Source organism: Mobula birostris, chromosome 2 (assembly GCF_030028105.1).
Source record: "Mobula birostris isolate sMobBir1 chromosome 2, sMobBir1.hap1, whole genome shotgun sequence".
Lineage (NCBI taxonomy): Eukaryota > Metazoa > Chordata > Chondrichthyes > Myliobatiformes > Myliobatidae > Mobula > Mobula birostris.
Genome location: NC_092371.1, coordinates 225,570,935 through 225,598,425, shown reverse-complemented (window position 1 = coordinate 225,598,425; position 27,491 = coordinate 225,570,935). Strand labels below are relative to the sequence as shown.

General features: G+C 41.6%; 1 protein-coding gene and 1 non-coding gene across 2 annotated transcripts in view; one reads left to right on the top strand and one right to left on the bottom strand.

Moving 5' to 3' along the window:
- Positions 1-27,491, top strand: part of rspo3 (R-spondin 3) — a 99,657-nt gene that overhangs the window by 45,940 nt on the left and 26,226 nt on the right. The window lies entirely within an intron of this gene.
- On the bottom strand, positions 7,348-7,421 carry trnas-acu (transfer RNA serine (anticodon ACU)). Its single transcript has one exon. It is a non-coding gene; the product is annotated as a tRNA-Ser (tRNA).

Below are 27,491 nucleotides of genomic sequence, written 5' to 3'. Positions count from 1 at the left end.
GAGAAGTTTAGATAACTACAGTACTTAGATGGGAGGAGAATGGAGAGCTATGGCCCAGGTGCCGGTCAAAAGGAATAGATAGAATAATAGTTTGGCACAGACTAGATGGGCCAAAGGGCTTGTTTCTGTGCTGTAGTGCTCTATGACTCTAATTATTTATACCAGGCATTGTTAACAGCCAAGTACGACTACCCCAGAGCTTTCTGGATAACTGTGTTTAGGAACAGGAAATAAATGTTTATTTTTATTAATTTTAATAAAGAAGGGAAACACTTTGATCATGTTACTGGTTTCTGTAAGAATTACAAACAGAGAACACATTCAGTGAATAGGAACTAGTATGGTTTGAGTTAGAGCATCAAATAGACTACCAAGTGTTTACATTAATCCCATTTATTCATCCCACATTCTTCTCTACACCTCCCAGGCTTACCACTCATGCACACACTAGGGACAGTTTATAGCGGCCAATTAACCCATCACCCAACATGTCTTTGGAATGGGGGAGGAAACCCGTGCAGTCACAAGGGGATAGTGCACACCCTACTTTGTCAGTACCAATGGTCAGTATTGAATCCTGTCTACTGGACCTGTGAGGCAGTAACATTAACTGCTGTGCCACTGTGTCAAGCTGCCATGAGAAGATACTTCAAGTTATGGGTGAAGCTCTGATGTACAATAGCAAAAAGTTCAGAGTTCAAAGTAAATTTATTATCAAATTACATATGTCACCACATATTAACCTGAGATTTATTTCCTTACGGGCATTTACAGTTAATACAAAGAAATACAAAACAAACAAATAAATATTGAGAACATGAGTTGTAGAGTCCTTGAAACTGAGTCCATAGGATATGGAATCAGTTCAGTGTTGGGGTGAGTGAAGTTGTCCACTCTAGTTCAGGAGTCTGATAGTTGAGGGGTAATAACTGTTCCTGAACCTGGTGGTGTGTGACCTAAGGCTCATTTTGCACATGGCAGCAGTGAGAAGGGAGCATGGTGGTGCGTCCTTGATGATGGATGCTGCTTTATTGCAACAGCGCTCCTTGGAGATGTGCTCAGTGGTGTGGAGGGCTTTATCTGTGATAGACTGGGCTGTATTCATTACTTTTTGCAGGCCTTTCTGTTTGAGGGTATTGATATGTCCATACCAGACCATGATGCAGCTAGTCAGTATACTCTCATCTATGCACCTATAGAAGTTTATCAAAGTTGTGGATGGCATGCTAAATCTTCGCAAACTACTAAGAAAATAGAGGTGCTGCTGTGACTTCTTTGTAACATGCTGGATACTGGACAGGTCCTCTGAAATGATAACACCGAAGAGTTTAAGCTTACTAACTTTACCCACTGTACGAAGATAATCAAGCATGTAACGTAACCTGAGAATGCTGGAAACACTCAGCAGTGCAGGCAGCAGCCATGGAGAGAGAGAGAGTTAATGAAAAGGGTTTAGTTAATGTTTCACATCAAAGACCCTTCATCAGAGCTGTGTGAGTGGTTAATTGTTAGTTCATCCAATAAGCTATGAATTTGACCCCTATGCAGTTTACAAGACATATTTACTATAATAAAACCACGTGTTCGACCTTGTGCATTATGAAAGAATGAAAAATATAAAGAAATTGAACTATTTTATACTAATGCTTTGCAAAACAATATGTGATGTTTATGTGCTCAAATTTAACCTTTCTGCCCACTAACTCCTTAAGACCATAAGATATCGGAGCAGAATTGGGCCATTTGGCCAATTAAATCTGCTCCTCCACTCAATCTTGGCTGATTTATTTTCCCTCTCAGCCCTATTCTCCCGCTTTCTCCCTGTACCTTTTGACACTTTACTAATCAAGAGCCTATCAATCACTGCTTTGAATATACGCAATGGCTTGGCCTCCACAGCCTCTTGTGGCAATAAATTCCACAGATTCACCACCCTCTGGATAAAAAAATTCCTCCTCATTTCTATTCTAAACGGACGTCCGTCTATTCCAAGGCTGCGCCCTCTGGTCCTATCACTATTTGAAACATCCTCTCCATGCTCACTTACCCCTTTCAAAATTTAGTAAGTTTCAGTGAGTATTCTTCTTATTCTTCTGAACTCCAGTGAATACAAGTTACTAAACACTCCTCCCTTTCGTTCCTGGGATCATTCTTATAAACCCCCTGTTGTTTAATCAACAAACAAAAGAAAATCTGCAGATGCTGGAAATCCAAGCAAAACAAACAAAATGCTGGAGGAACTCAGCAGGCCAGGCAGCATTTATAGAAAAGAGTACAGTCAACATTTCGGGCTGAGACCCTTCATCAGGACTGGAAAAAAAGATGAGGAGTCAGAATAAGAAGCTGATGAAGGGTCTCGGCCCGAAATGTCGACTACTCTTTTCTATAGATACTGCCTGGCCTGCTGAGTTCCTCCAGCATTCTGTGTGTCTTTGTTGTTTAATCAAATATTATTTGTTGTTTACATAATACATTGTGTGTTTTATGTAAAAGTACATGAATGGCATACATCGTCATGCCACCACACCATGGCATACACGTTTTCCCGGTCTACCCATGTTTTCCTTTTGATTAGTTTTATGTTTTGGAGTTACAAAACATAACACCCCCTCAGGATCCTCTCCATTGCCAGTTCGTCCTTTCTTACATATGTTGCTAAAACTGCTCACAACTGCATTATGTCGTCCTGCAACAATATCCTTCCTGGTGTGACAGTGGTGGTTGGATCCATTGCTAACTGAAAATTAGAGAATGATATTAAAGACAAATAAATGTAATAAATTAAATTGGGTTTGTCCTAGTCTTTGTGAGGCTTCATAAGCCACTTGCAGAGATGATGGTATAATCCTGGCTACTGCAGCCATTAATATTACTCCCAGACAATGGCATAGCAGTTAGCACAACACTATTACAGCTCACGGCAATCTGGAGTTCAGAGTTCAATTCTGGCACCATTCTGTAAGGAGTCCCCGTGGAACGTGAGGGTTTCCCCAGGTGCATAGGTTTCGTCCCACAGTCCAAAGGGGCAGGTTAATTGGTCAAAGAGAATTGTTCATGACTAGGTTAGGGTTAATCGGGGTTGCCGGGGTGGTGGGGCTCGAAGGGTCTACTCCGTGCTGAATCACTAAATAAGATAAACAATTAAAATAAACTCTTCTGACCCTGGTTTAATCTGACCTCAGGTGTTGCCTGTGTTCAGTTTGCACATTCAGCCTGTGTCCATAAGATGCCCTACTTTACTCTGCACAGATGGGTTAATTGGCGACTGTAACTTGTGCCCTGTGTAAATCAGTGGCAAAAGAATCAAAGAAGAATTGAAAAGCATGTGAGATGGTCAATTTTCAGAGGTGCAAGAAAATACACATATGGGGAGTGGGGACTGAAGGGATTCCTTTGCAGGGATATAGCAGAGCATGATGGGAAAATGCCTCCTTTGTGTTGTATTAAGTAAGTCTCTATGCACGCTAACAAACTGCCCTTGACAAGAACATAATAGTTAGCATGGATAGGGTGAGCTGAAAGGTTATAAGTTCAAGGTAAAATTTATTATCAGAGTACATACATGTCAACACATGCAACCCTGAGGTTCTTTATCTGCAGGCGTACTTGGCAAATCTATAAAACAGTAACAGCAAACAATGGACCACAAACTGAGCAAATGCAGATATAAATAAATAGAAACAAATAATAAGCATGAAATAACAAAATTGCAGAGTCTTTAAATGAGTTCTTAAATAAGTGTAATTATTTCCTTTTGTTCAAGAGCCTAATGGTTGAGGGGTAGTAACTGTTCTTGAACCTGGTGATTCAACTCATGAAGCACTTGTACCCAGGGCCGGACTTTAGGCAGAGCCAGAGCTGCAGAGGGGCCAAAAATAGGTAGCTATCATCATGGCGGACAAAAAAAATGTACGAGAGTGGAGCACAGAAAAGAAAAAAGAAGCAAGAAAAAGAGGACCGTGAGAAAGAAGCATTAAAAAAGACATTGAAATTGACAGAATTTTTTAAACCTGTTTTCGGTGATGCAGCAGTACCATCGCTCTTGTCACAGTCTGAGACCGGTGGACAAATGGACACTTGTTCAACAGCTCGTGCTAGCACCAGCGTTAGCACAATGTTGGCCACAGTTAGCAGCTAACGTTGAGGAGGCAGAGAGCATGACTTTGGGATTCCCGACCACAGAGGCCTCTGAACAACCAAGTCTGGCCACCATTAATGTTAACGTTACCGCTACTGAGGATCCTTACAGCACTGATCCTGCTCGCTGGGGAAAGGAAACGTTAGATGATTCAGTCCGAGTGTACTGGGCTAAGAAAGGGCCGGAGTCCTGCCAGAATAAGGATGTGGATATCAAAGCTTCGGAACGAGTATACAAACAGCAGAGACGTTTTTTCCTTCAAATTTCACTTCAAACGCAAGCTCATGAATGATGAGTACATATCAAGGCAGTGGCTCTTATATTCCCCTTCCACTGGCTGTGTGTTTTGTTTCGCATGCCGCATCTTCAGTGAGAACTGTCAGTCCATCTTCGAAACTGGCTTTAGCGACTGGAAATAAGCTGCTGAGTGCATAGGAGAGCATGAAAATAGTGAACACCACGGGAAAACGATACTGACCTACGTTACACTAGCGTCTGACAGCAGAAGAATAGATACAGAATTGCAAAAACAGTTCAAGTCAGAGTGTGTCTGCTAATAAGTGGTCTTTACTCTGCAAGCCACACAGCACAGCAATAGGTTAGTATGTGCTAGATCTCATTTTTCAAAACGATTGTTGGAGTGTTGTCAAGTTTCCTAGTTTGCCATAGTGCCATCTCTCTTGGACTTTTTGTCTCTCATTTCCATTTTACTTTCTCAGAACACACGGTTGAGAAAAATACCTAGATAAAAATGCTTTGGCATTGTTTGAAACATAAGGCCTATGGTATGTGCAGCAATAGCTAAATAAAAATTTAAGATTGGGTACATCATACTTCGTCTCTTTCATAACTTTACTAAGCCAACTAAGTCTAGGTCAATTTTTGAGTGCTTTAGATGCTATCCTTCAAACTAAGAATCCGCATTACTTTCTGTTCTCCCTCTTAAGGCCTGTAAGTTTATAGCCTACATATTGTACTAAACCAATATCTTGGTCCACAGCTTTGATATTTAAACCAGTACGACCCTTGCTCTTGTTCTTGCCTTTTTTTGGCTTGAGACAGCAGCATTTTACGGTGTCGGCAGGGGCCCATGAGGGCCTCCAGCCCAGGGGCCCTGGCCCCACTAAATCCGGCCCTGCTTGTACCTTCTACCTGATGGCAGCAGTGAGAAAAGAGCATGGCCTGAGTGGTGAGGATCTTTGATGATGGATGCTGCTTTTCTATGGCAACGTTTTATATAGATATGCTTATGGTCTTATGTTATGCTCTAATGTTCAGGAGGGTTTACCCATGATGTACTGGGCTGAATCCACTACCTTTTGTAGGATTTTCCACTCAAAGGCACTGGTGTTCCCATACCAGGCCTGTTTCTGGCCTTAGAAATTGACTGGGTTGTTAAGAAGACATATGGTGTGTTGACCATCATTAGTTGGGGGATTCAGCTCAAGAGCTGCAAGATAATTTTATACAACTCTGGTTCAATCACACTTGCAATATAGTGTTCCGTTCCGGTCACCTCAATATCGGCAGGGTATGGAAGCTTTAGAAAGGGTGCAGAGGAGATTTACCAGGTGCTGCCTGGAATGGAGAGCACGTCTTATGAAGACAGGTTGAGTAAGCGAGGGCTTTTCTCTATGGAGCGAAGGAGATCTGATAAGAGGTGTGCAAAATGATAAGAGACCATTTTAGGCAACATCTAAGTGTTTTCAGTGGAAATGCTAAAACCTCCCCTCATGGTCTCATGTAACAATCTTTGAAAGGTTTCCAGCCACCTGTGACTGTTTGTTTCACTTCCATTCCCTCCGGGGATATATTGTTTAAGACATATACGCCAATTTTAACAGATTTTCTTAAAAGCATTACACTGCAGTTAAATAAAATACAAATATATTTCTTACAAATACAAAAACCTGAAGGAATTCAGCAGGTCAGGAAGTATAAACAGTCAATATATAAGGCCAAGACCCTTCATCAGGACTGGAAAGGAAGGGGGAAGAAGCCGGTATTCTGATGAAGAATCTTGGCCTGAAATGTCCATTGTTTATTCATTTCCAGAGATGCTGCCTGGCCTGTTGAGTTCCTCCAGCGTTTTGTGTGTGTTGCTCTGGACTTCCTGCATCTGCTGAATTTTCTGTGTTTATATAGTTCATCAAAATACTTTTAAGCAACATAATATTATGGAATTTTAAGTGCTTGGAATTTGGACCTGAGAGACATTGCTAAGAATATTCATGAAAGGTGCCCCCAATCTACTTTTTGAATGAGCCATTCAACCTTCAAAGCGGATATCAAAGATTACACTACTACAGAGGAACAAAACAAGGAAATTCCTCGAGTTTCCTGGCCTTGTACCTTAACCTAATTATCTGTTCATTTATCTCAGCCTAACAGTGTGTAAATTGGGTGCAATGGTTCCAAGATCACCGGTATAAATACTCGTCAATAGTACTTTATGGGCCACAAAGTGGTTTGGAATGTTTTGAAACAAAAGGTTTATAAAACACAAGCTTGTGTTTCTTTCTTGATTTGTTTAACTATGGTTTAAGAATCTCTTAGTGCATCAGTCCAGGGATCCCTGCTGACCAATCTACTTAATTCAATACCTCGCAATTGCAGTAATTATATTTACATTTGTTCCAGTTAAATTGGATAGCCTTTTGGCACAGGTGAAAGAGTCACTCTCCCATAGAGTCAGGATGCTCAATTCCACCCTGACTTTGGGTGCTGTGTGTGGTCTGCATGTTCTCCCAGTGACCACGTGGGTTTCCTCTTGGTGCTCAGCTTTCCTCCCACCTCTCAAAGATAAACAGGTTGGTAGGTTAATTGGCCTCGGCAAACTAGCATGAGTGGTAGAATCTTGGTTTAGTTGATGAGTGGAAAAGAAAACAGAGGATGAATGTAGGATGGGTGTGGTTGGTGATCAGCGCAGACTTGCTGTGCAGAAGGGTCTGCTTCCTTGCTGTTTCTCTATGAATCATAAATAGGCATCTGTTAGTCTCATGAGACCATGGATTTGTGCCTTGGAAGGTTTCCAGGGCGCAGACCTAGGCAAGGTTGTATGGAAGACCAGCAGTTGCCCATGCTGCAAGTCTCCCCTCTCCACGCCACCGATGTTGTCCAAGGGAAGGGCTCTAGGACCCATACAGCTTGGCACTGGTGCCATCGCAGAGCCATGTGTGGTTAAGTGCCTTGCTCAAGGACACAACACGCTGCCTCAGCCAAGGCTCGAACTAGCGACCTTCCAATCAGTAGACGAACGCCTTAACCACTCGGCCATGCGGCAACACTATGAATCATATAAATAAGAACATAAGAAATAGGAGCAGATGTAGGCCATCTGGCCCATCGAGCCTGCTCTGTCATTCTTTTCAAATCTTTTTGTTGTTATTATCCAAAATTAACAAGAGTACATCGAAGTAGGCAACACTTACAATGTCTCAAGAAAAAAAACATTGCTTTAAAGATTGAAGAAATTTTGGTGACAAAAAAAGGTGAAAAAAAAACATACTAAAGCAAAGAAAAGTGAGAAAAAAAACCCATTAGGTGTTCAACCCCGGAGCCATGCGTCATACAAAAAGCTTCCAAAGACCTGCTCTGTCGTTCAGTAAGATCATGGCTGGTTAGTGGCGATGGAATCCACCTACCTGCCTTTTCCCCACAACCTCTAATTCCCCTAGTTAATTCTCCTAAATCCTATAAATTTAGACCATAAGACCATTACATATAGGAGCACCACAGCTGATCCATTTTCCCTCTCAGCCCCAGTCTCCTGCCTTCTCCCTATATCCCTTCATGCCCTGACTTGCAGAATATAGTATTAATGGTAAGACTCTTGGCCGTGTGGAGGATCAGGGGGATCTTGGGGTCCGAGTCCATAAGATGCTCAAAGCTGCTGCGCAGGTTGACTCTGCGGTTAAGAAGGCGTACTGTGTATTGGCCTTCAATAATCGTGGAATTGAATTTCCAAGTGGTAATGTTGCAGCTTTATAGGACCCTGGTCAGACCCCTCTTGGAGTACTGTGCTCAGTTCTGGTCGCCTCACTGCAGGAAGGATGTGGAAGCCATAGAAAAGGTGCAGAGGAGATTTACAAGGATGTGGCCTGGATTGGGGAGCATGCCTTATGAAAACAGGTTGAGTGAACTCGGCCTTTTCTCCTTGGAGCGATGGAGGATGAGAGGTGACCTGACAGAGGTGTATAAGATGATGAGAGGCATTGATCGTGTGGAGAGTCAAAGGCTTTTTCCCAGGGCTGAAATGGTTGCCACAGTAGGACACAGGTTTAAGGTGCTGGAGAGTAGGTACAGAGGAGATGTCAGGGGTAAATATTTACTCAGAGAGTGGTGAGTGCATGGAATGGGCTACTGGCAATGGTGGTGGAGGCGGATATGATAGGGTCTTTTAAGAAACTTTTGGATAGGTACATGGAGCTCAGAAAAATAGAGGGCTATGGCTAACCCGAGTAATTTATAAGGTAAGGACATGTTCGGCACAACTTTGAGGGCTGAAGGGCCTGTATTGTGCTGTAGGTTTTCTATGTTTCTATGACTAATCAGGAATCTATCAACCTCTGCCTTAAATATGTGTAAATATTTGGCTTCCATAGCCACCTGAGGCAACATGATCCACAGATTCACCACACCCTAACTAAAGAAATTCTAATGCATTTCCGTTCTAAAAGGACACCCTTCTATTCTGAGCCTGTGTCCTCTAGTCTTAGTCTCACTCATCAGAGGAAGCATCCTGTCCACATCTACTCTTTTGAGGCCGTTCACCATTTGATAGATTTCAATGAGGATCTCCATCATTCTTCTGAATTCCAGCGAAGAGAGGTCCAGAGCCATCAAACGCCCTTCATATGATTAGCCGTTCAATCCTGGAATGAATTTTGTGACCCTCCTTTGAATTCTCTCTAGTTTCAACACATCCTTTGTAAGATAAGGGGCCCAAAGCTGCTCACAGTACTCCAAGTGAAGCCACACCAATGCTTTATAAAGCCTCAACATCATATCCTTGCTTTTATATTCTAGTCCTCGTGAAATGAATGCTAACATTGTATTTGCCTTCCTCATCACTGGTTCAGCCTGCAATTAACCTTTAGGAAATCCTCCACAAGGACCCCCAAGTCCCTATACTCCTCAGATTTTTGAATTTTCTCTCCATTGAGAAAATGGTCTCTGCTTTTATTTACTCTGCTGAAGTGTATGCCCATACGTTTCATGACACTGTCTTCCATCTGCCACATCTTTGCCCATTCTCTTAACCTTTAACTCCTTCTGTAGCCTCTCTGCTTTCTTAAAACTACCTGTCCCTCCACCTATCTTTGTGACCTTTGCAATTTTCCATTCCTTTGGAACCATGCCGGAATTAATTGATTTTTTGAAAGACCATTACTAATGGCTCCGCAATCTTTCCAGACACCTCTTTCAGAACCCTGGGGTATACACCATCTAGTCCAGGAGACTTACCTACCTTCTGACCTTTCAATTTCCCAAGAACCTTCTCCCTGGTAATGGCAACTTCACACACTTCTGACCCCTGAAATTCTTGAACTTCCAGCATACTGCTAGTGTCTTCCACAGTGAAGACTAATGCAAAATATTTAATCAGTTCATCTGTCATTTCCTTGTTTCCTATTATTACCTTTCCAGCAGTCCGATATCTACTCTTGCCTCTCTTTTATACTTCATTTATCTGAAGAAACTTTTGGTATCCTCTTTAATAGTATTGGCTAGCTTAATATTATTGGCCCTGTATTCCATCTTTTTCTTCTTTATGAATATCCCTCGGCCTGAAACGTTGACTGTTTACTCTTTTCCATAGATGCTGCCTGATCTGCTGAGTTCCTCCAGCATTTTGTGTGTGTTACATCTCCAGCATCTGCAGATTTTCTCATGTTACTTGCGTTCTGCTGCTTTTTGAAAGTTTCCCAATATTAACTTCTGACTAATTTTTGCTCTATTAAATGCTCCTTTCTTTGACTTTTATGTTGGGTTTGACTTCTCTTGTCAGCCACAGTTGCATCATCCCGCCTTTAGAAAACTTCTTTGAGATTTGTATATCTTGTACCTTTTGAATTGTTCCCAGAAAATTCCAGTTATTGGTTCTCTGCAATCATCCCTGCTAGTGTTCCCTTCCAATTGATTTTGTCAGCTCCTCTCTCATGCCTCTGTAATTCCCTGTACTCCACTGTAATACTGATACATCTGACTTTAGCTTCTCAAAATGCAGGGTGAATTCTATCATACTATGATCACTGGCCCCTTTGGTATCATTTGCCTTAAGCAATCAATTCCAGTTCTTTGCTCAATGCCCAATCCAGAATAGCTGATTCCCTTGTGGACTCTACCATGAGGCGCTCAAAAAAGCCATCTGATAGGCATTCTAGAAGTTCCATCTCTTGGGATCCAGCACCAACCTTATTTTCATAATTCTACCTGCCTATTGAAGTCCTCCATAACTATTATAACATCACCCCTTCGACATGTATTTTCTATCTCCCATTATAATTTGTAGGCCACATCTTTAGTACTGTTTGAGTCTGTATTTAACTCCCATCAAGGTCTTTTTACCCTAGCAGTTCCTTAGCTCTATCCCCAACAATTCTACTGCTTCCAATTCTAGGTCACCTTTCTAATGATTTGATTTCATTTTTTACCAACAGAGCTATCCCATCCCCTCTGTCTACCTGCCTGTCCTTTCAAAACAATATGTATCCTTGGATGTTAAGCTCCCAGCTATATAATCTTCTTTCAGTGTCATATATGCCAGTCTGTAACTGTGCTACAAGTTCATCTATCTTATTCTGTATACTGTGTGCATTCAAGTATAACGGCTTCATCACCCTTTTCAATTTTGTCCGCCTTTTACATTGCAACTCATCCCTTCAACTGCAATTTTGCCCTATCATCAGCTTCTCCTTGCTAGCAGTCTCACTGCACACTTCCTGTTTGTAAACCAATTACCTCATCCTCAGCATTATCGTTCCAGTTCTCATTCCCCTGCCAAAATTGTTCTAAAACCTCCTGAACAGCTCTAGCAAACCTGCACGCACGAATATTGGTCCCACTCAGGTTCAGGTGTAACTAGTCGTATCTTCCGCAGAAGAGATCCCAATGATCCATAAAACTGAAACCCTGCCCCCTGCACCAGTTCCTCAGCCACACATTCATCTGACAAATCATCCTATTCTTGCCCTCACTGGCCCGTAGCCACAGGCAGCAATCCAGAGATTACTATGCTGGAGGTCTTGTTTTTCAGCTTTCTACCGGGCTTCCTAAAAACCTTCTTCAGGAACTTATCACCTTTCCTACCTGTGTCATTGATGCCAATATGTACCAAGAATTCTGGCTGCTCATCCTCCACTTTAGAATGCCATAGACTCGATCCGTGACATCAAAAGTCATAAAGCGTGAAATGATCCCTTACAAGGAAATCTTTTCTCAGAAATTGCAATTCACATTTGCATTTATTTCTGAAGTTTCGTATGAGTTTATACTTGATAGAAAAACTTGTTGATTGGTTTGTTTTTGCTTCCAGTGTAAGTTAGAGTTCTTGTGATTTTCTTCCATGTGTAAATTAAAGTTTTCAATTTTGTGGTAGCTAAAACCTGTGTCATTTCATGCATAACCACAGGGGATTGAACTATCTTCGTCCATCTGCTACAGTAAATAAATCAGGGAGCAGATATGGAAGGGGAAATAGAGTTAATGTTTCAGGTCTTCCACAGATGCTGCCTGACCTACTAAGTGTTTCCAGCATCCTCCATTGTTATTAGTGAAGCATCCAGTTCTGTGCTGGATCTTTTAAATTTAGTGGCTAAGATGATCTTGTTGGCAATGAGATGTTTCAGCTGATCTCTGCCACATGCTCTTCAAAATTTTTATAAATGACCTGGATGAGGAAGTGGAGGGATGGGTTAGTAAGTCTGCTGATGACACAAAAGTTGGAGGTGTTGTGGATAGTGTGGAGGGCTGTCAAAAATTACAGCGGGAGATTGATAGGATGCAAAACTGGGCTGACAAGTGGCAGATGAAGTTCAACCCAAATAAATGTGAAGTGGTTCATTTTGGTAGGTCAAATATGATGGCAGAATATAGTATTAATGGTAAGACTCTTGGCAGTGTGGAGGATCAGAGGGATCTTGGGGTCCAAGTCCATAGGACACTCAAAGCAGCTGCACAGGTTGACTCTGTGGTTAAGAAGGTGTACGGTATATTGGCCTTCATCAATCGTGGAATTGAATTTAGGAGCCGAGAGATAATGTTGCAGCTATATAGGACCCTGGTCGGACCCCAGTTGGGAGTACTGTGCTCAGTTCTGTTCATCTCACTACAGGAAAAGATATGGAAACTATAGAAAAGGTACAGAGGAGATTTACAAGGATATTGCCTGGATTGGGGAGCATGCCTTATGAGAATAGGTTGAGTGAACTCGGCCTTTTCTCCGTGGAGCGATGGAGGATGAGAGGTGCCCTGATAGAGGTGTATAAGATGATGAGAGGCATTGATCGTGTGGATAGTCAGAGGCTTTTTCCCAGGGCTGAAATGGTTGCCACTAGAGGACACAGGTTTAAGGTGCTGGGGAGTAGGTACAGGGCACATGCCAGGGGTAAGTTTTTTACGCAGAGAGCGGTGAGTGTGTGGAATGGGCTGCCGGCAACGGTGGTGGAGGTGGATACGATAGGGTCTTTTAAGAGTCTTTTAGATAGGTACATGGAGCTTAGTAAAATAGAGAGCTATAGGTAAGCCTAGTAATTTCTAAGGTAAGGACATGTTCAGCACAACTCTGTGGGCCAAAGGGCCTGTATTGTGCTGTAGGTTTTCTATGTTTCTATTCCACACTTATGTTGGGGCAGTCAATGAAAATCAAGAAGAGATTCCATCTTGCTGCTTTGTCAGCTCACAGGAGCCACCAGAATAGGCACAGGCTTTATGGTCTTCCTTGCGGCAGAGGTATTCATAAGCACTGCAAGTCAGGCAGCATCTATGGAGGAAAACTGAGAGTTGACATTTCATGTCCTCTTTGAGATCTTTCTGGCAACCTGCTACTGGGAAGACAGTGCCTATAAAAAGTATTTACACCCCTTGAAAGTTTTCATGTTTTATTGTTTTACAACATTGAATCACAATGATTCAACATTGATTCTGATCAACAGAAAAGGTTTCTTTCATGTCAATGTGAGAACAGATCTCTACAAAGTGATCTAAATGAATTACAAATATAAAACTCAAAATAATAAGTATTCACCCCCATTTAATGTCACACACTAAATGATCACTGGTGCAACCAATTGATTTTAGATGTCACATAATTAGGTAAAAGGAAATCTGTTTTTGGAGACCTCTGAACAGTCAAGGCATTTCAAACTGATTGTAGTAAAAATACACCTGTATCTGGAAGGACCAGCTGCTGGTGAGCCAGTATCCTGGCAAAAACTACACCATGAAGACAAAAGAACACTCTAAGCAACTCCACAAAAAGGTTATTGAAAAGCACAAGTCAGGAGATGGACACAAGAAAATTTCCAAGTCACTGAGTATCCCTTGGAGTACAGTTAAGTCAATCATCAAGAAATGGGAATATAGCACAGTTATAAATCTGCCTAGAGCGGGCCATATTCAAAAACTGAGTGACCGTGCAAGAAGGGGACTAGTGAGCCAGGCCACCAAAAGACCTATGACAAATCTGGAGGAGTTACAAGCTTCATTGGCTGAAATGGGAGAGACTGCAGGTACAACTGTTGCCCCGGAACTTTATGGGAGAGTGGCAAAGAGAAAGCCTCTGTTAAAAAATACTGCTAGAGTTTGCCAGAAGGCATGTGGGAGAGTCTGAAGTCAGCTGGAAGAAGGTTTTATAATCTGATGAAACCAAAATTGAGCTTTTTGGCCATCAGACAAAATGCAATGTTTGGTGTAAGCCGAACTCATCATCAAAAACACACCATCCCTAACAGGAAGCATGGTGGTGGCTGCATCATGCTGTGGCGATCCTTCACTACAGCAGGCCCTGGAAGCTTGTGAAGGTAAAGGGTAAAATGAATGCAGCAAAATACAGGGAAATCCTGGAGGAAAACCTGATGGCAGTCTGCAAGGGAACTACGACTTGGGAGATTTGTTTTCCAGCAAGACAATGACCCCCAAGCATAAAGCCAAAGCTATACAGGACTGGCTTAAAAACAACAAAGTTAATGTCCTGAAGTGGCCATGTCAGAGTCCAGACCTCAATCCAATTGAGAATTTGTGGCTGGAATTGAAAAGGGCTGTTCACTCATGTTCCCCATGCAATCTAATAGAGCTTGAGCAGTTTTGTAAAGAAGAATGAGGAAAAATTGTAGGGTCCAGATGTACAAAGCTGATAGAGACCGATCCACACCAGTTCAAGGCTGTAATTGCTGCCAAAGGTACATCTACTAAGTATTGATTTGAAGGAGGGTGATACCTATGCAATCAATTACTTCGTGTTTTATATTTGTCATTAATTTAGATCACTTTGTACAGATCTGTTTTCACTTTGACAGGAAAGAGTTTATTTGTTGATCAGTGTCAAAAAAAGGCCAAATTACATCTACTGTGATTCAATGTTATAAAACAATAAAACATGAAAACTTCCAAGAGGAGTGAATACTTATTATAGACACTGTACCCAGGTGTTCTTCTAGAATGTCTCTGTGGTTCCGCTTCACAAACATGGAGGTTGCTCTTTACATACCTGTCCAGATCCCCTTGGGGGGGCACAGACCCACCTTTTCCCATCAACGCACATCCATTCATTCAGCAGCAACACTTTAGTTGAAGTTTGTTGGCTGTAAAGATTGCACCTGAGGTAGCACAGCATATTCATAGGGCATGCCATGCTGAAACCAGCAAAATCAGGTCCATTTCAGGAAAACCTTCCAATTCCATTCTGTGATTCTTGCAAATGAAGTTCTCTCTTTCACAAACTCTATTATGCTGACTTGAAATGCTACTTTAACAAAGGATTTAACACAATTTACAAGGATGTCACTGGGTCTGGAGGACCTGAGTTATAAAGAAAGACTGATTAGTCTAGGACTGTATTCCTTTGCGTATAGAAGAAAGATTGAGAGAAGATTTGTTAGAGGGATACAAAATTATGAGGGGTATAAGTAGGGTTATGCAAGCAGGCTTTTTCCACTGAGGATAGTGGTACTACAACCAGAGCTCTTGGGTTAAGGGTGAAAGGTGAAAAGTTTAAGGGGAACACAAGAGAAACCTTTTTAACTCAGAGGATCATGAGAGTGTAGGATGAGCTGCCAGCGCAGGTAGTGCATGCGAGCTCGATTTCAACATTTAAGAGAAGTTTGAATAGGTACATGGATGACAGGGGTATGGAGGGAAGGTCAATGGGAGTAGGCAGTTTAAATATTTTCGACACGGACTAGATGGGCCAAAGTGCCTGTTTGCACTATACTCCTCGATGACTCTGTAACACAAAATAGTGCCATTTTTAGGCTAACAATCCTGTGCCAAACAGAGCTGAGCATGTTTTCTGTAAGTAAATGTTGAGGAATTATTTTGGGTACTAGTGCTGGACTCTGTGCAGAAATCAGTGTTAGTTATAATGCAATTAGGCACATGCTAGCAAATATATGCCAAAAAAAATTTGGGACTTCCTGTTTGAGTTCATTTTCATAGGAGTCCCAAGCTATATTTCACCTCAAAAATTGGGCCTGTGTCTCACCTAAATGTGCCAGCAGGGACTATGTACCCAACTCCTTCCAGTGGGGCTTGAACCTACAGCTCCCTTAATTAGAGGCAAGAATGCTATAACTGAGCCAATAAATGTTGAATCTTAGCAAGTTAAATAATTTTGACTGGAATTCAGATACCCTAATCCTTTATTATGCAAGAATAATGCTGGTATGATAAACTGGGTTGCAGAAATAAGTTAGCTAGTTAGCTGCTAAGTTATCTATCCATCTATCTAGCTATTTCTTTATTTAAAGATACAGGCCCTACTGGACCCCATGAGCCTTTGCTATCCAATTATACCAATTTGATTAATTGACCTACCAACCCATACATCTTTGGAATGTGGGAGGGAACCAGAGCAACCAGATAACTGGAAATAGTCTAAGATTTATGCGGAGATTTAATACTGCAGCCAATTAAATATCCGTACTCTATACTCTTTATAGTAAAAAAATCAAATATTTGTTTGGGTTATCTACCTTTTTCACAATTTATATAGGCATCCGTTAGTCTCATGAGACCATGGATTTGCGCCTTGGAAAGTTTCCAGGGTGCAGGCCTGGGCAAGGTTGTAGGGAAGACCAGCAGTTGTCCATGCTGCAAGTCTCCCCTCTCCACGCTACCGGTGTCCAATGGAAGGGCATTAGGACCCATACAGCTTGCCAGTGGTGTCGTCACAGAGCAATGTGTGGTTAAGTGCCTTGCTCAAGGACAGACACGCTGCCTCAGCCAAGGCTTGAACTAGCGACCTTCAAATTACTAGATGAACGCCTTAACCAATTGGCCACGCGCCAACACTTTTTCACAATATAACTTCATATATACATATTTGTGGTGGAAATAAGCTATGTGAGTACTGGGCGCTTCAGTGACTTTCCTCACTCAGTAGAAGCTCTTTACCTCCACTGCCATCAGTTACTCTTACTGTGTGACAAAGGTAAATTAGCTCTTTCCACTGGTAATGCACACAGAAGAAATTATAACAGAAATAGAAAAATAAGGATAGAATGTATTTCTTTAAATTGATCTATATTCTTAGGATAATTATACCATTTCTAAAATTTGGCTTTGTGCAAAGCCAACACTGGGTCCAGACTCTCTTTGTTCAAAGAAATATGTTGGTCAGTATAAAAATATTCTCAATCAAAATGACTAGTTTGGAAAGTAGTATCCATATATTTCACTTTTAGGAATGTATTTTGCCCTGAAAGTTTACTTTATTAAAGGCTAATGGAGTATTTATGGCTCTATGACGATCATAGGTTGTCAGTCTGTGGTTAAGTTAATGTTGCAGTTATTCAGATTTTGCATTATGTCCCTGCAAAGCTAATTTTAAAGCCAAAAAAATCCTAAAGCTAGACATAATCATGGGCTATAATCAATCTGATGTGGACCATGTGCTTCACTAAACTGAGAATCCAATTGGGATTAAAAGGCGAAGTGCCCAGATGTGGAGGTCATGATTAAAAGTGTGGCAAGATCACTTTGAACGATGGATGGGATGTTTCAACAGACTGTGAATGTGCACGTGTTAATAGGAACTTCACTTCAAATTGTTCTATGGCATATATTAACTGTCTTGGACTCTGTTCATATCCTTTAGTAGTACTTGTGTTGCAAGGAAGATGGATAGCAAATAAATCACAAGGTTGTCCAAGCATTTCAATATTTTGTTTCAATTTCCAAAGGATTTTATATTACTTTTGCATTTGATATATTCCTGTACCCACAGAATTACCTAGATTTTCCAATAGCTCATTTAGTTTAAATAACTGTCATTAAAGTAACACTGAGAAGAGAGTTGACCATTGATGTTGGTCTGTCTACGTTCAGTCAGTATGCAAACCAGTACACAAGCCAGGGCAGTATGATGTGAAAAGCAAGCTTTTGTCCATGTAGCAGCCACCCCCTCTCCACGCAGCTGATAAATCCAAAGGAATGGCAGAGACTGATACAGTTTGGCACCAGCGGCTTCACAGGAGTCACCAGTAGTCAGCGTTGAACTCGACGTTGGGGTCTTAGGGTCTCCAGCCTTAGGGGTTCCAGCTCTGGACTTTTCCTTGGGGTTTATTCCCAAAGCCTTCCCCGTGAGTGGGTATGGCCGCAAGGCAGCAGAGGTTTGAGATCAGCAATTACATTCTCCGAGGTAAGCTGCCAACCACGGCTGACGAGCCCCATCTGCCCAAAGCAACTGGGTTTAAGGCGCCAATAAACTTCCTTTGCTCCTTCTCCTGCCAGTAGAAACAGTTCTGCCTGATTTAGTAGCTAAGCCACATGTGACTTGATTGTCAGATACTATTTGCGATTCACACCATTGGGAGCATTTAATAGGTAGTGGGAGCCTACATCCACCCCTACCCCAGCTATGGCAACCTTAGGGAACCAAAAAACACAAATTTGAAGAAAAAAGACTTTTTAAACTTGTCCCGTTCTGTGCACTAGTGTAGCCTTGCTAAGTTGAGAGCAGGGTTAACACTCCACAGAGGAACATTTTTCACTATTCAGGGTATTACACTAAAATCTACTAAATCTACACTAATTTTTTTTTTGCTTCCCTGTTCTCTTTAATTTTGGTTTTGGATCATCAATGTAGCCAAAATATTAACAGCGTGTCATGGCCAGGCTCAATCTTGGCTTGTAACACAGTAAAAAATACTTTATAAAGGAATTTCCACAGAGTGGTTTGAAGTGGACTTTATTTCCCTCAACAGACAAGAGACACTTATTACCTCTTGACTAAACAGAGATAAGTTAATTTGGTATCTGTAATGTTCTGTTCCTGAGCACTGCATTTAACCAATTTCTCCATAACTCACAAATGCCACTTTCTCTGGCTGCCAATATCATATGTTCTAGAAATCCCTGTTTTTATTCTCTCATTTCATCATAATCTTTTGAACATTATCTGTAATTAAACAGATGGAACATATACTGTATCCAGCCATTGATGAATACCATGAAACATTTTGTCATTATAATAATAATAATTATTATTATTACTAGCTTAAAAATACTTTAAAATTGTTTGGGAAAATTCAGATCTGAGGAGCCCCAGTACAGGCGAAGATATTTCCATGAAAATTGCTCTTCATGCATAATTGGATGCTTGTAGTTTGATAAAGTGTCATCTGGAATATTATCTATATCATCAGGGCAACTATCTCCTCACAAGAACTTTCTAGTGTTGACAAGTTAAGGAAATGTGGACTGTTTAAGGGTTTAAACACTCCATTAAATTGGACATTGGTCAGCAATGCAATGTCCCACAAATCATTGAGCATCTGCCAAATTTTTGTTGTGTCTCCAAGGGCAAGGGATAACCAAAGGCTGAAGACTTTTACACATTTCATTCCACATTCACATTTTCACTAACGTTTGGGAAGAAGTTGTTGAAAATTTGAAATTAAAGATTGTTCTATGTACAAATGCATTGTAAGTAGAGTATATCGGAAGATTTTCCTGAGTGTTGCTGGAAAAGTTATCTTTGCAAGACTCTGTGTAAATGTAGAAAGCTCGGTCAGCCATTTGCTGGCTGAGGACTTCCACTGCACTCTGCAGGGAGCCGAACAATATAGCAGGAGTTTGCTGAGATAGCCCAGCATTTATGGGCATTCAGTCCATTTGTATGATCCTCCAGGTTTAGGGTTTCAGCTCAGAGCTAACAACCCTGACTGGTCAAAAGGCATTTGTTATGGAAACAGCAATGAAAAATTCTTCTATACAGAGAGATGGAGGGCATTCATTGCTGCCGAAAATGCCAGCAGTGTAATGGGCAGTATGTAAGGCTGTTTGTGGGGAATTCTTACATTTATGAAGAAGAAAGGTAAAAATAAGAATTTGTGTTTGCACCACACACAAAATGCTGGAGGAACTCAACAGGCCAGGCAGCATCTAGGAAAAGAGCACAGTCGACGTTTTGAACCAAAACCCTGTCCACCCTGTCCTGCCGAAGGGTTTCGGCCGGAACGTCGACTGTACTCTTTTTCTAGATGTTGCCTGACCTGCTGAGTTCCTCCAGCATTTTGTGTGTGTTGCTCAGATTTTCTCTATGTAGCCTCCCCGGCCAGCCTCAGTGTCGCTCGGCTCACTGTCGTCTAGGGAAACAGCCCTCGGCCCTGGCAAACTGGGTAATTAGTTTGTGTGGATGCTGTGTGATGTACCCCACCCCGCCCAAATAACAGACAATACACCAGATACGATTAAATGTTTTACAGTTTATAGATATTACTGGAACTATATAATTAATAGAGAATAAAATATAAAAGGAAAATAAAAGGCGCCACACTTATCAAAGTTCAATCTCTTCGTGCACAAACAGTTGGAGCTCAGGACCCTTCTTCTTCACCCCGCGACCCCTCGGACCACCTCGACTGGCAGCCTGGGACCAACAACGGTGGTCGACGAGACGCTCCACACGAGTCCGTCTCCGTCTCCTCTCCTCGCCGAACGCCCTTCTCGGGGTCCGACCCCGTTAGCAGACATCACAGCACCTGGTCCATCCTCTGTCCCTCTCTCCCACCTTCTGCCTCCAAAATCCCACACATACAAATTTTCCAGATACACCAAAAGTATAACAACCATCCCAATTGTTTCATAACATCTTCTTATGACAGCCTAACCCAAAACAAGCTGCTAGTGCAAGAACTTTCTCAGCGTTTAACATAACAAAGAAGCATTCCCAAGTATAACATAACAAAGAAGCCATTTTAATTAGTCTACGCAGTAACATAAAAGACAAAACCCCCTTACATCTAATTTGTGTTTGCAGTAATTTTTAATCATTTAATCATATTTTCACTTATTAGTATAATTTTCCAAATTACTTATTTCATTTTAATAATTTTTAATTGTTTCTAAATGCCAGGAATATTTAAAGGCATTGGAAAAACCGTGACAGTATGATAACAAGTGGAGCTATGGGGTGGAGAGGGTACCTCTGTGTTTTCAGAGGAATTTCGAGACTGGGTTTTGTTTAGGCTCAGCCACATTACTTGAGGCCCAAATACCACGTAGGGCCTTGCCACCCACTTCCAGGAATGTCTTGGTTGGCAAGGTTACCTTTCCAAGTAACAAGTAATCCTGACACGAAAGTCACACAATATTGAGATAATTCAACAAAAAGTGTAGTGCTGGGCCTGACTCAGCCTGTTAATTCACACACCAAAAACACACCTAATGCCTAGGATGGCTTCTTCCAACATGAAGCCAGGAATATTTTAATTCAAATTGATATCAGGAAATGCTCCCAGTGTATTGAAACATTTTATACTAATTCTTGATTATCTGTATTAGAGATTAAAAATATAGCCCTTTGAATAGTTGATAAATAAAACCTCTGAATCTGCATTATACTCATAAATATATAAACAGTTTAAATCCTGATGCATCCCAGCTGCCTGTTTGGAAATTATTATTCATAAACTTTATTTAAATTATGCCTCTTTATGTCATGTTACAGCTGTTCACTGCCCTATTGACATTTAATTTAAATAAATAATGACAGATATCAGGTTTTTTACCATAATGCTGTCTCCAATATAAGGCATTGTTTACGATGATCTCCTATTTAGACCATTGTAAAATATTTGCTTAGGCCAGCTGAATGAAAGTTAGTAAGAATTCTAGGTGGAAAAATTATGTTTGTTTTCAATCAAGTTTTCATTGTAGGGGAATCATCCTAGTGTGAAGACCATTTTGCTTAGATGTCTTGTCACTGACACGTAATTATTTTGTAGTGGTGTCTATGCTTTGGTGTACAAATCTGAAATAACTTACAAGTAACAAATCACAGACTACTTCACTTGCTCAATGGTCACTTGCTGAGATGAAAAATTAAACAATTTCCATGAGTAGTTATAATCTGGTTTTTGACTTCAGGACTTTGCTCCAATAATGGAAGTCTCCATCTGATCAGAGATGTTGAATATAAGGGGACACTTTCTTTTGTTTCTTCTGTTAGACAGAAGTAACATAGTGTGGACTAAAATTTGTTTGCGGATATATTTGCAACATCTTTGTCCAACTCTACAGAAAGAAAATTATCTCGATTCATGATGGCTTTGTACGTGACCGCAAGAAATTGTGGAGAGTTGTGGACACTACTCATCACTTCACAGAAATCAGTCTCATCTCTAGATACTGTCTATACTACTTGCTGCCTCAGTAAAACAGCTAGCGTAATCAAAGACTCCACTCTAACTGGATATTCTTTCTTGATCCCTCTTCCGTTGGGTGGAACACCAGGCTCGAGAACAGATTCTACCCACTGTTACAAGACTATTATAAGACTATAAGATTTTAAGACCTGTTCTAATATGACTGCTATAATATTAAATTAATAGAATGATATATGGACTTTAGACTTCACAATTTACCTCATTATGATCTTGCACTTCATTGTTTTAGCTGAACAGCATTTTCTAGCTGTTTTACCTTATTCTGCATTGTTATTGTTTCGCCTTGTGCACCTCAGTGTGCTGTGTAATGATTTGATATGTATGAACAATATGCAAGCCAAACTTTTCACAGTGAATAATAAACCAATTCCAAGTCAGGCATTGGAGATATTTTTGGTCTTGTGGAGAAAGCAGGATGGGACAGGGCAAATTTGACATCTGTCCTGAGGCCAAGCCCACAAGATTTTCAAGGTAAGTATTACAGTGGAGTAAAGGGAATTACAGAGGTACGAGAGAGGAACTGGCCAAAGTTGATTGGAAGGGGAGGCTAGTGGGGATGATAGTAGAACAATGAGTTCCTGAGGACAATTCGAATTTGGAAGTCGCAGCATAGATGCCTCCCAAAGATGAAGAAATATTCTAAAGGGAGGATGAGGTAACAGTGGCTGACAAGGGAAGTCAAAACCAACATAAAAGCAAAGGAGAGGGCAAATAATAGAGCAAAAATTAGTGGAGATTGAGGATTGGGAAGCTTTTAACAAACCAGAGGCAACTAAAAAAGCCATAATGAGGGAAAAGATGAAATATGCAGGGAAGCTAGCCAATAATATAAAAGAGGATACCAAAAGTTTTCAAATATATAAAAAGTAAAAGAAGGCAAAAGTGGACATCGGACCACTGGAAAATTATGCTGGAGAGATTGTAATGGGGGACAAAGAAATGGCAGAGGAACTTAAGTATTTTGTATCCATCTTCACAGTGGAGGACACTACCAGTATGCCAGAAACTCTCGTGTCAGATGGCTGAAGTGACTGCTATTGCTATTACGAAGGAGAAGATGCTTAGGAAGATGAACGATGTGAAGGTAGATAGGTCACCTGGATCTGATGGACTACAACCCAAGGTTCTGAAAGAGGTGGCTGAAGAGATTGTCAGGGCATTAGTAATGATCTTTGAAGACTCACTAGATTCTGGAATGGTTCCAAAGGACTGGAAATTTGCAAATGTTACTCCACTCTTCAAGAAGGGGTGGGGGGGCAGAAGAAAGGAAATCATAGGACAATTAACCTCTCATCAGTGGTTGGGAAGATGCTGCAGTCCTTGGTTAAGGATGAGGCTTCAGTGTACTTGGAGACACATGATAAAATGACCAATAGGAAAATCTTGCCTGACAAATCAGTTGGAATTCTTTGAGGAAATAATGGGCAAGACAGAAAAAAGAGAGCCAGTGATATTGTTTATTTGACTTTTTAGAAGGCCTTTGATAAGGTGCTGCACATAAGACTGCTCAACAAGATAAGAACCCATGGTATTACAGGAAAGATACTGGCATGAAGAGAAGATTGACTGACTGGCTGGAGGCAGAGTGGGAATAAACAGGGTGTTTTCTGGTTGGCTGCCAGTGACTCATGGTGTTCTGCAGGGGTCAGTATTGGGACAACTTGTTTTCACATTACTTATGAATGATTTGAATGATAGAATTGATGGCTTTGTGGCCAAGTTTGCGAACGATACGGAAATAGGTAGAGGAGCAAGTATTGTTGAGGAAGTAGGGAGTCTATAGAAGAACTTGGATAGATTGGGAGAATGGGCAATGAAATGACAGATGGAATATAGAGTAGGGAAGTGCATGGTCATGCTTTTGGAAGAAGGAATAATGGCATAGACTATTTACTAAACAGGGAGAAAATTCAAAAATCAGAGGTGCAAAGGGACTGAAGGTTAATTTGCATGTTAAGTGGTTGGTAAGGAAGGAAGTACAAGGCTCGTATTCATTTCAAGAGGACTAAAATACAAGAGCAAAGCTATAATGCTGAGGCTTTATAAGACATCACAAACAAGAGAAAATCTGTAGACAAAGAAATCAAAGTAACACACACAAAATGCCAGAGGAACTCTGCAGGCCAGGCAGCATCTATGGAAAAAAATACAGTCGACATTTTGGGCCAAGACCCTTCAGCAGGACGAGAAAAAAGATGAGGATTTAAAAGGGGGATGAGGGGAGAGAGAAACACATGGTGATAGGTGAAGCCAGGAGGGGGTGGGGTGAAGTAAAGAGCTGGAAAGTTGATTGGTGAAAGAGATACAGGGCTGGAGAAGGGGGAATCTGAAAAGAGAGAACAGAAGGCCATGGAAGAAAGAAAAAGTGGGGAAGAGCACCAGAGGGAGGCAATTTGTGGGCAAGGAGATAGGTGAGAGAGGGAAAAGGGGATGAGGAATGGTGAAGTGTGGGGGGGCATTACCAGAAGTTCAAGAAATCAATGTTCATGCCATCAGGTTGGAGGCTACCCAAACGGAATTTAAGATGTTGTTCCTCCATTATGAGTGTGGCCTCATCACGACAGTAGAGGAGGTGATAATTCACCTGTTGAAGTCCCATGAAGCAACACTTCACCTGTGAGTTTGTTGGGGTCATATACTACATCCGGTGTTCCTGGTGTGGCCTCCTATATATCAGTGAGACCCAACGTAGATTGGGAGACCGTTTTGCTGAGCACCTATGCTCTATCCACCAGAAAAAGTAGCCACCCATTTTAATTCTATTTCCCATTCCCATTCCAAAATGTCAATCCATGGCCTCCTCTACTGTTGCAATGAGGCCACACTCAGGTTGGAGGAGCAACACCTTATATTCCATCTGGGTATTCTTCAATCTGATGGCATAAACACCGATTTCTCGAACTTCCAGTAATGTCCACCCCCCCCCCCCGCCTTCACCATTCCCCATTTTCCCTCTCTCACCATATCTCCTTTCCTGCCTATCGCCTCCCTCTGGTGCTCTTCCCCTCTTTTCTTTCTTCCATGGCCTTCTGTCCTCTCCACTCAGACTCTACTTTCTCTAGCCCTGTATCTCCTTCACAAGAATACAAGAGCAGGAATGTGTTGCTGAGGTAAGACACTGGTGAGTCCTCACCTTGAGTATTGTGAATAGTTTTGGGCTCCTCATCTAAGAAAATATGTGCTGGCATTGGAGAGAGTTCAGAGGAGGTTCACAAGGATGATTCCAAGAATGTAAGGGTTATCATACGTTTAATGGCTCTGGGTCTGTACTCAATGGAATTTAGAAGCATGAGGGGGTCCTCATTGAAACCTTTCAAATGTTGAAAGGCCTAGAAAGAGTAGATGTGGAAAGGATGTTTCCCATGATGCGGGAGTCTAGGACAAGAGGGCACAGACTCAGGATAGAGGGGTGTCCATTTAAAACAAAGATCCAAAGAAATTTCTTTAACCAGAGGGTGGTGAATTTATGGCATTTGTTACCACAGGCAGCTGTGGAGGCCAAGTCATAGGGTGTACTTAAGGCAGGGATCGATATATTCTTGATTGGACATGGCATCAAAGGTCACAGGGAGAAGGCCAAGGAGTGGCGGGGGAGGGGGAGGTTGCTCAGGGGGCGGAAAAAAGGTTGAGCCATGATTGAATGGCAGCGCAGACTCTGTGGGCCAATGACCTAATTCTGCTACTATGTCTTATGGTCTTAGACCTCAGACAAAGTTAAGGAATCAAGAAGATGAGCATGGTGCGAATAGAATCCTGAGCTGCCTATATCTTAAAGCCAGAAGTATCGTTGGAAAGTGCTGAAGATGAGGTAGCTGGTTGACAAACAATGGTAATGCATGGTGAGGAGCGGCTGTTGATAGGGCAAAATTGCAGTCAACAGGATGAGTTGCAACGTGAAAGGAGGACAAAATCGAAAATGGTGAATACAGGACTGAAGGTGTTATATTTGAATGTGCGCAGTATATGGAATAAGGTAGATGAACTTGCAGCACAGTTGCAAATTGGCAAGTATGAAGTTGTAGACATCGCTGAATCATGGCTAAAAAATTATAGCTGTGAGCTTAATGTCCAAGGATACACATTTTATTGAAAGGACAGGCAGGAAGGCAGAGGAGGCGGCATTGCTCTGTTGATAAAAAATGAAATCAATTAGAAAGAGGTGACATAGGGTCAGAAGGTGGAAAGTGTATGCCAAATGGGCAATATTACAATAGTCATGGGGGACTTCAATATGCAGATAGATTGGGAAAATCAGGTTGGTGCTGGATTACAGAAGGGGGAATTTCTAGAGTGCCTACGAGACGGCTTTTTAGAGCATCTCATGGTTGAGCCCACTAGAAGTTCAGTTATTCTCGATTGGGTGTTGTGCAATGAACCAAAATTGATTCGACAGCTTAAGATGAAAGAATCCTTAGGGACAAGTGATCATAATATGATCCAATTCACCCTGAAATTTGAGAAGGAGAAGCTGAAGTCAGATGTATTTTTTATGGTGGAGTAAAGGGAATTACAGAGGCATGAGAGATGAGTTGGCAGGAGTTGATTGGAAAAGAAGACCGGCAAGGATGATGGCAGATAGCAACGGCTGGAACTTCTGGAAGCAATTTGGAAGGCACCGGATATAAACATCCCAAAGAGGAAGAAGTATTCTAAAGGAAAAATAGCACAGCCGTGGCTGACAAGAGAAGTCAAAGCCAACATAAAAGCCAAAGAGAGGGCGTATAATAGAGCAAAAATTAGTGGGACATTAGTAGTAGAGCAGAGCTACTAGGACTTGATGTTTCAATCCCTATGGTAAGTTGGGACTCTTGATGTTGGCAGTGGGCTTGGAGTGGTGACAAGGAGGGAGGGTAGGTACATCATCGGGGTCATCAGGTGGGCACCCTCCTTCTTTGATGTTTCGTTGATAAGCCCACGACATCTCCAGAGGGCTCAACGGTGTTACCTGGCATCCCAGATACACCCCACTCAGTTCCATACTCTCCTGTCTTCATCTTGCAGCCCAGTTGTTGTCTTTCCTTTTAATCTAAATCCAATTGCTACTTTCTTCTGCTGCATTTGACAAGGACTTGATTGCTTGTTGGAGGGAGCAACCCCTCACCCCCATCTTCTTCAATAGACTGGTCGTAGATGTAGCAACGAATCCCCTGCATTCCACTTCTACGGGGAAAATCTTGGTCTTCCAGCCATTCTGGGCAGCTTCAGTTGCCAGTTCAGAGTACTTGGTCTTTTTCCTCTCATAAGCTTCTTCGACACCATCTTCCCATGGTACCGTCAATTCCACAACATATGCCAGCTTGGCTGTTGTGGACCACAGGACCATGTCTGGCCGGAGTGTTGTAGCTGCAATGTCTGGGGGAAAGAGGATTGGGAAACTTTTAAAAGCACACTGTGAAATTTGATCTTACAGTCTTTGGTCTAGGTTCTTAAAATAATGGCTATTCTTTTCACATCACAGATGCTGC